The sequence below is a fragment of the Thermobia domestica genome, chromosome 5 (genome assembly GCF_964235325.1).
Source record: "Thermobia domestica chromosome 5, izTheDome1.hap1.1, whole genome shotgun sequence".
Classification (NCBI taxonomy): Eukaryota; Metazoa; Arthropoda; class Insecta; order Zygentoma; family Lepismatidae; genus Thermobia; species Thermobia domestica.
In genome coordinates, this window is record NC_137458.1 from 92,749,313 (window position 1) to 92,758,940 (window position 9,628).

The 9,628-nt window shown below is 35.4% G+C and overlaps 1 long non-coding RNA gene across 1 annotated transcript in view; it reads left to right on the forward strand.

The window, feature by feature from the left end:
- Positions 1-3,014: 3,014 nt before the first annotated feature.
- Positions 3,015-9,628, forward strand: part of LOC145684669 (uncharacterized) — an 8,296-nt gene continuing 1,682 nt past the window's right edge. The window contains exons 1-2 of the long non-coding RNA XR_014131355.1: positions 3,015-3,106; positions 5,880-5,985. This is a non-coding gene — a long non-coding RNA (uncharacterized LOC145684669). The remainder of the gene's footprint in view (positions 3,107-5,879; positions 5,986-9,628) is intronic.

The following is a 9,628-nucleotide window of genomic DNA, read 5'->3' on the forward strand; positions in this document are numbered from 1 at the left end:
TATATATAGACAGACACAAACAAACTCTTTATTTTATTTATATGAGAAAGGTCAGATACGCCGTTATTGTAACTGAGCGGTGCTTGAGCGATTGAACGTAGAAATTCAAACTCCTATGAGTGATACTTTCATAGGCTTGTTTTATTACTTGTTAAAACTCTTTAGTCAGTACAGAAGAGAGCGTGAATCATGGGTCAGAGTTGATGACAATGGGTTTTGGTGGGTCTGTGGGTTACAGTGGGTGAGAGTGGTTCACGGTGGTTGGTGGGTCAGAGTGGGTCATGTGTCGCGATGGGTCATGGGTCGCGATGGGTGGTGAGTCAATTGGTCGTGGCTAAAGTTTTCATTGTCCCACGCCCTCTCTGAACTACAGTGTCGAAAATTAATCAGTGAAAATCAATTGCAATTGATCAATCAATTGAAAGTAATTGCTGCTTAAATCAATTGGAATTGAATTAATTGCCAATTAATTTCAATTGCAATTGAATGACTGAATTCAAATGCAATTAATTTCCAGTGCAATTACATTCAATCAATTGATTAATTACAATTGATTCTCCATAATTAATGGCCAATTGCAATTAGCAATTAACCATTACTTACTTCAATTGTTAATTGCAAATAACAATTAAATTTACAGAATAATTGTTAATTGTTAATTCAATTGAAATTTGGCAACACTCGCTAAAGCTAATCTTGATCAGTAATTCAGAACTAAAATAAATAAATATTCAATACTCAAAATTAAAAAAAAAAACTGCTATATGCTACCCCACACATGAAAATTAAAAAAAAAAAAAAACTCATATAACATCAAATTAAAATGGATGATTTTACAGTAATATGCTGAACGTATTTCAAATATAATAAACATATTAAATGTATTAATTCGGAATGCCCCAAAATTTTCATATCGGTATGTGTGAAAGTAATTAATACGAATCTACCCTTCTGTTATAATATTTTTATGTTTTATTGAGTTTTCAATATTAAAAGTGTTAGTTCAGTAAATTGAAAATTTTGATATAACATTTTAGAATATATGACAATAGATGAAAAAATAGGGTGTGCACTGATATATCCACTCACTCATATGATTCAGTCCATTGGATTTTGTTTGTCTCCCTAAAATTTTGCTTGAATTTTGACCTTTTGGATTTTGCCCCCACCCTCGTTATTACACCTATTATATATATGAGATCCAATCTGCATAAAAACACGTTAGGAGTCAATCATTTCGGTGCCGCATTTCCCTTTAAAAAAAAACTTTCCGCTAAAATTTCTGTTAAGCACAACAGGAATGAACTATCTCATTAGTTTTCAATTTCAATTATATTTCAATATGCAGGTTTGTTGCACTGCATTTTTCTAGTGGTAGAATATACAATTCTTATTAATTTCAAAGAAAGTACCTCTTTCTTTGAAATTGATTTTTAAACAACTCTGCACCTCTTGAAAATGTTTAGCAGAACTACTTTTTGTTGTTCTTAACAGTCTATATAAAAATAAAAATATGCCTATCAAAACGCAGTTCAAAAGGATATTTTAAAATATTTTCTGGTATTAGATTCTACTTATCTTCGTGACTCCCTTAGGGGTCGCGACACCCCAGGTTTAGAAACCCTGTCCTAGGTAGTGATGGGTAAATTCCCGGGAAGATATTTTTCGGAATATTCTCTGGGAATATTCCCGGGAAGATTCCCAAAATGGGAATTTATCCGGGAATTTATGTTTAATCAGAAAGATTATTGCATTCTATTACTATATTATGATTTAAAAGTAGTATTAATTTTTATATCACAGCATATTATTTCTGCTGTCCGCAGAGGACTCTTTAAAAAGTATATTCTGAACGGAACTATGTTACTTTATTAACACTTTATTATTTTTTTGAGAGTACGCATAAATGTATAGTTATTTACAATATGTTCTATCAATTAAATATGTGTGAAAAATATATAGTAAGACCTAATACTTTTAAACCACTAAACAGTTTAAATTTATATGTAAGTGGATTTGCTCAACTTGACTCTATTACTGATATTATAAACACATTAAATTTATAAATGTTATAAACCAACTAGATTGGGTAAATGCTAGAAGATACATGTCTCGCCAATTTATCAACATTTGCGCATACAGATGTTAATTCACATGTAAAAGAATTCCGAGTACCTCTTCAGAAATTCGAGTCAGAGAGAGGAGACAGACCGATGTTTATTACTAATGGTGCTTCAGGGTTTATTAATAGTACTTCATCTCTGTTTCTACATAATTCTAAATTACTTTACAAAATGGTTCCTTTTCATCATTTGTAAATTAGTACTTTGCTAATTTTGGGTGTTCTTTAGCATTGGGGGCCAGCTTTTGCACCTACTATTTTGCGATATTCTATTCCGATGCGGTTGTTTTATGGTTTCATACATTAAATTACGTTACCAACATTAAATTCAGAGAGCATCGCAGAGCGAGCGTTAGCGAATGAAGGCGGGTTAGAGCCCCGCATTGCACGTTGTTTTTTATCTTTGTTACCAACAATTCACTTTCTTTCCTCACAGAAATCATTTCCACTTACCTTTCCGTTTTGTATAAATCCTCTACTGCCCTAAAAAATGTGTTCGATACTTTCTTGACTACTTTAACATAACTACACTGTTAAAAATGATTTATTCAAAAATGAATACATTTTACTACTCAAAAAAAATTGAGTAAATTAGTCTCAATTTTGAGGAGAAAATAACTCAAAAAATGAGAATGAGGAAATTTAGTTGCATATTTGAGTCAGAGACTGGTTCTCAAAAACGAGTAATAGGCCTAATGTAGTCTTAAAAATATTGTTTTATGATATAAATATATCATTGAATATCGTGAGATATAAAAGACAGTGTGCAAATGCAAGACTATGGAAAACAAGTACGAACAAGCTAACATAAGAGCACAAAAGTCCTTTATAATCCTGAACTATATGTTCTCATTCTGGCTGATGGAGGAACTACTTAGCGGATGGATAAAGAGAAAGTTAGAAAGCAACATGGAGATCATTCAAAACAGTGTTGTTTATTTATTAACAATATGTTATAAGACAAAAAGATAGAGGATTTCGCAGGTAAGTACTGCTAACAACATGAATTTAGTTTTAAGTGTGAATGCAACATTGCTTGTGTGCGATAATCGATTGACGGTTAATCAGGACAATCCATTATTTTCCTTCGAAAATAATGAGTAATGCTTCTAGGTACTGGTTCCCAGATAGAATGCCCGGAAGCCTCACTCTATGCTTCTGGGCATTCTATATCTTAGACAAAGTTGTTGTGTTAATGATATGCGACTTTCCAATATATTCAGTAAATGGTTTACTTCTTTTTTTTTTTTTGGTGAATTGGGGCGTGCAGGTTTACTTTGGGCGCTGCACTCTAAATAACTGTTGTTATAATACAATTCTTTTAATAATTTCCTTCTTATTGTCCCCTAAAAGATTTGTGGCGGGTGACATGAAAAAACTCCCTTGCGGAAAGGTTATAGACTACTGGTTCCCCTAGTAGCTGGGTTGGTTTCTTTCTCTACTAAAGTTTATACATTTAATCTACACAGTATTGCCGAGCGAGCGTTAGCGAGTGAAGGCGGTTTAGAGCCCCGCAGGGCACGTTGTTTTCTGTCTTTATTATTGCTCAATGGGAAGGGGGACCAGTAATCTAGAACCTTGCCCTCACTTGCAGGCCCGTATACACGCGGGGGTCTAGAGGGTCGGGCTCCTAAATTTTTACTGCCTGCCTAAAATGTTCACGGTAGGCTTGCAAATGAACTATAATATGGTTGGATCCCCCCCCCTACGTTTTTGGGCTGGCTACCGGCCTGCTCACTTGCACAGATAAAATTTCAAGGGACCACCAGAAGTATTAGTTGAAAAATTGCAATTCCTTTACGATTGCCATATAAATACGGATTCCGTATCTGTTGCATAAAAGCTACAATGTAAAAAAAAAAAAAAAAAAACACAGGCTTTACTCGAGCAGACTGTTCTATCAAGTTTTGACACATTTCTTACATTCTCAGGTTGGGTTAATTTTTTTTTCTTTAGCAGCACTAAATAACAAGCTCCAGTACTACATACAGATTAACTTCAGAAGGGCTCGATGTAAATACAGTGTGGACGTATGGCATAAACACGAACAAACTTGTGCTAGGTGGCAATAAAAGCATGAATACTATCTAACCGAGTCAGTGCAGGACGAACCTGGTGGCACTGTTCGTAGGTTTCTTTAAGAAAATTTCCCTCGACTGACACAAACTTTTCACTTTATCAAATTTTCCGTTGTTTGTTGAGTGTCCAATACTTATGACAGAAGTTATGTAGTAATTTTAATTTAGCTATATTAAGGGAACTACCACCAGTGGCGTCATTTAGGGGGCAGGGAGGGGTAATTGCACCCCCTGAGATTGAGATTTATATAGATTTTTTGAGTAGAATAGTAGTCAGTGAAAAACGCAAAATATTCTTACATCAAGGGGTCTTGCCCTCCCACAAGCAAAATCTGAAATGACGCTTCTGCTACCAACCACATTTGTTTTATTCATTTACTTTTTCCTTCTATTTTTACGTTTTTTTCTTCAAAAGTATACACACAGCCAACAAAATGAAATATAGTGAAATCTTTCAGTTTAACATCCCATGATTATGTCTTTAGGTTAAGGGAGACGATGATTAAAGCAAGTGAATGATGATGGAAGAATGAGAAAGTGGGAGGAAACGGGAGTACCTCGACAAAATCCACAAACACAATGTTGTTTATCACAAGCTTGCTTGGGTGAAAATCGTGCCAAGGAAACCATGCACCTGAGGTAAGCGCTCCCCACTGAGCCACCGTGCACCCCACTAGCTAACAATGGGTGCAAATTATGCTACTTGCAGCACACAAACTATTGCAATTGTATTTCTGAATAACAAAGAACAATTTAAGTAGTGATGTTCGTTAATCAGTCAACTAGAGAATTCCCCTGAATTTTTCACGTTTTATCGAAAAATTCCCTTTTTTTCTTTTTGCTAAATTTACCTATCAAATTTCCCTAGACTAGGGAACTTTCCCTCAAACTACGAACACTACGGTGGCTGTTTCAGCTGAATTACTTATTGTTTAACACGGGTGTTGGTTTCGTTACTCATTGGGAAGTGTGGGAGCCTGAAAAATGAAGGTATGCGAGTTGCACAGAAGGTTAGTTTTTTCGAGTTTCATGTCAATTCCTTCATTGTACCTATTTTTGTATTATTATTCATACGTCTCATCCATCACTGTCTCCCTTTACCGTCTGGTTAGATTCTTTGGCTTGGTGCAGTTCAACCTGGTTAATGTCTTGTCCGTACAATGCTGGGACTTTATACTGGTACATTTCAGTCAGGATATGAATCTGACAATACAGTGCTTTTGAATCCGTCTTACCAAGGGCCGAGGTGGTGCATAGTGTTCTTCGTTCGATCCCAACTTCCGCCAAGTGAACTTTGTAGTAGACAAACACCGTGTGCGTGGGTTTTCTCGGAGTTCTCCCGTTTCCTCCCACTTCTTCATTCCCCCATTTCCTTTATTTCCAAATTAATATAAAACTAAATGTTATTAGGTAAAAATTTATCATACTAATTTCGGGTATATATGACTTATTAGTTGTACGTACAACCAGTAACAGCACGATCTGCCTGGTTTTATCATAGTTTACTTTGCCTGAACAAGAGTCTAATTGCTACTTCACATTATTCATGTATGCGCATTTCTAACATTGCAGTAAAACATTATGACAATGAACTACTTTGGAACTTCATGACTAGAAAAAGGTAAAATATATTATTTAATAGAATAAATTTGTATAACAATTAAATCTTTATATTTCAGATGGATGCTGAATTTAAAAATTTGTTCGGCGCGACAGAGTCTGTTTTCAATGTCATCTGTTTGGCAGTGATAATTTTCTTTAAGGTTTCGCTAGAGAAAGTTCTTGGTGAGTAAGATCAAGTTTTCGTGTATATTTATCATATTTCAGGTTGCATGTATAAATATGTACACAAGAGTCTATTTGTCATCAACACAACCCTACTTCTGGCAAAGCACCCATTTGTTTTTTTTTCTTTCTTTACATTATCTTTTTATAGTGTCTATTCACAAACATTGTTTTATTGTTATAATTCAATCGCAGCAAATAGTAGCTTTTATATGCTTTACTTTGAAAAGTAAAAATAAGTCAGTATTTTGAAACACGTAATACCTTTTAAATAAACGTACATGAACTCAAAATTGCACATCTTTGGCTTATTATCTTCACGTCTTAAGACAGTGATGGGCAAAGCATGGCCCGCGGATTAGATGTAGCTCCTTAAACGTTTCCACCCAGCCCACGACGTGATTCATTACCTGACGAATATAACTTCACTTCTGAGAATCAGTGGATTATACTTCCAGCCAAATTATGAGAAATGTTTAAAAATGCATTCACAATACCATTTATCACATTCCCCTTCATGATCTTTCGAGTATTAATAGAGCTTGGTTTTACAAGTGATACAATCACTGTTTTTTTTTTAACTATATTGCCCCACCTATATTTTTTCGTTTTTCTTTAGCCTGCGGCCCAAAATGTTTCCCCATCATAGTTTCATAATTACAGAGTTAATACATTTACTTTCCAGGTTATACGTTTTGGAAATATCTTAATAGAAGGATGGTTTTATAAATAATTTGATTTGCATACTAATGGATGGTTCTAACGTCATCTGTATATGTAGCAGGGTTGGCAAAAACCATGGCTTTTATTGAAAAAACAAAAAAAAAACGGGTTTTTTGGTTTAAACCAGGTTTTTTTGGTTTAAATAATTTGCTCTATATATTCATATCATATATGGACAGAAATAAGTTTGTTTCGCCTTGATGTTATTATGCAACAGTCGGGTTATGCTGGAAGGGGTCACAATAAGCTTAAAGCGGAATAAAAACTGCTTCTCGAGTTACATCCGAGAAAAATTGTCCTCCATTTGAACTCGGAACCAGGACTAATTGGCCACAAATGCGATACGTCTGCCGACTCACTCACGAAGGAATCTTGATAAAAATACGTTATACTGATCTTTACATGCTTCTTAATATAGCTCTCAAGAGTCATTTCAGAAGGACAAAAAGATAAACAGTGCACAAGTGAAACCATTATACTGAATTACATATGGACAATTTCAAAGTACTACGGAGTACAAACGAACTAATTTAAATTCAAGTTAGTTAACAACGACTTTTATTGGTCCAAATTAAAGAAATACAACGACTTAATTTGCATATCACAAAAATACGAATTATTTGAGTCCACTTTGGCTCAGACTCATTTATACATAAATAGATATCGAAGATACTTCTCATTTCACTAAATGCCTCTCGTGGGGTCTGTATGACCCTCCTTCCCCCCCCCACACACACACAAAGTACGGCATTTCGATGTATTTTATCAATAGTAAACAAAACAATATTTAGAATGTTTCTTTGATTGCAATTACATAACAATAATAACTACAAAAAAAATCACAAAACAAACATTTATAAACTTACATAAAAAAAGTTGCTTTTGTAGTATAATCTTTTTGAGTAATGAATGGGGAATTTAGGTCTGAATATAATACGAATAATATACGGGAGTGAAACGTGATAACCCAAAATGTGTGTTCAACAAGATTTTACAAACACTTACACTTTTACGAACATTTTCGATATTTGGTTTAAACCAGTTGCTTTTTTTAAAAAAAACAGCTGCTTTAAACATTGGTTTAAACCAGCCAACCCTGATATGTAGTCATTAAGTTTCCTTTCTATGAATAAAGAATCTGTATTCTCAAGCAGTGGCGTAACTAACAGGCTCCCGGTATTTAAGTTTCGGAGTATAACTTTATAATGTTTGGATGTTAAAAGCACTTTGCAGAGTTCCTCCGTGGCTAAGCGGTTAGCGTACGCGCTCTTGGCGCGGGAGACCCGGGTTCGATTCCCGGCGGGAGCTCATGTGGTTCGGATTCCACGTTAATCAGTAGGTCCACGTCTCACATAGCCTCGCTGCTGAAAGGGACGCTAAACTGAAATTCAACACCTTCAAAAGCACTTTGCAGGTTTCATATTACTGCAAGAGTACTCTACTTAGAGGAAAAAGAAATCACGGAACCAGCTATAATAGATTTAGTGAATTCTACTCGGAAAATGTATTGCCTTTTGTTGCAACAACTAACAAGTTTCCGATAAGTAGTGAAGAAACAATTTAGTGAAATTTTAACTTGGAATTAATTAGCCAATTATTTAGTCGTAGATAGCTTCCTATGTTAGTAGTGTTCTGGATTTGTGTACTTCTTTGCAACTGTATCTCACTGTGCCTCTGACTAAGCCAATCCTGAGCGATCATTCAGTACACTAAAAACCATCAAATTTTAAATTCGTAGAACAAGGTCGAAGATGAAATTGAGCTCAGCCCCGTAACTTGGGCTTTTTCTTGGAAGACCAAACATTAATTAGACCTCCTAAAATATGTCAAGTTGAGGCCCCCTAGAATAATGATGGCATTTGAAGTGAAATCCTTACTAAACGTGTTCGATACTTCTTGGGACGCCAGTTGATGGTTTACTAAAGTAAGATCCAGATTACCTATATGCTACATCTTAAAGGAATGTATTTCGTTCAGATAGTGGGGCAGCAGAAACATCTTAAATTATTTGCAATGCTTTTGAAAATAGTACGGTGCTTCACAAGTTAACTAAATGAGACAATATGTTGAAAGCCTTACTAAATATATATTTTGTCTGGGGCTCTAATAGGACACATTTTACTGAATGAGGCTCGGAACACATTTTCGTTTCTTTTTTTTTCTGTTATGTGGTAAACCTATTCCAAGCTTTATTTATAAGTTCCTGTTCATATCACATCATACAAAGCAACAAAGTTTTAACTCAAATGAATCCTATCAAACAACTGGAAGCTTAATTGGGGGGGGCAGTTTCCCCATTCCCCCGCAAAAGTTACGGCATTGGTTGAGCCCTTTGCCAATCCAGAGCACTGAAAGCGAAGAATGGCACCACGTTGATATTGAGAAAGTAGTCAGCGAATTACTCTCAAAAAAAAAAAAATACGCCGGTTTAGAAATATGTGAGCAAGTTCCACAAGTTTTGACGAGTTTTCATATGTTAGTTGTAATGTGAACGTTATGAAGAAATTATGTCTGCTCTTGCCTTTGAGGTGAGCGGTCCCAGGTTCGACTCCTGGTGGGGACACTCGGCCGAAAGAGTGTAACTCCTTTTTCAGACCTGCCATCTTGAGTGAAGTCTTTCTTGGGTTTCGTTCATTCATACCATTCAAATGCCGGGATGGACGTACCTAATATAATGGTCCCAGGCTGCTTCCTTCCTTTCCTAATCCTTTCTTCCTTCCCTTTCATCGTACAGTGGGCTCGCTAAGGGACGTCATCCTTCATACGGGATGGGCTAACGTGGCCTTAGATGCCGACAGCCCAGAAATCTAATTCCTAATTCCTAGAAATTATTTCTTTTAAAAAACTTTTTAGTCCCATGTAATTGCTTAATAATAATAATAATAATGTGCAATTTTTGTATATTAGCAAGTAGTGTCTG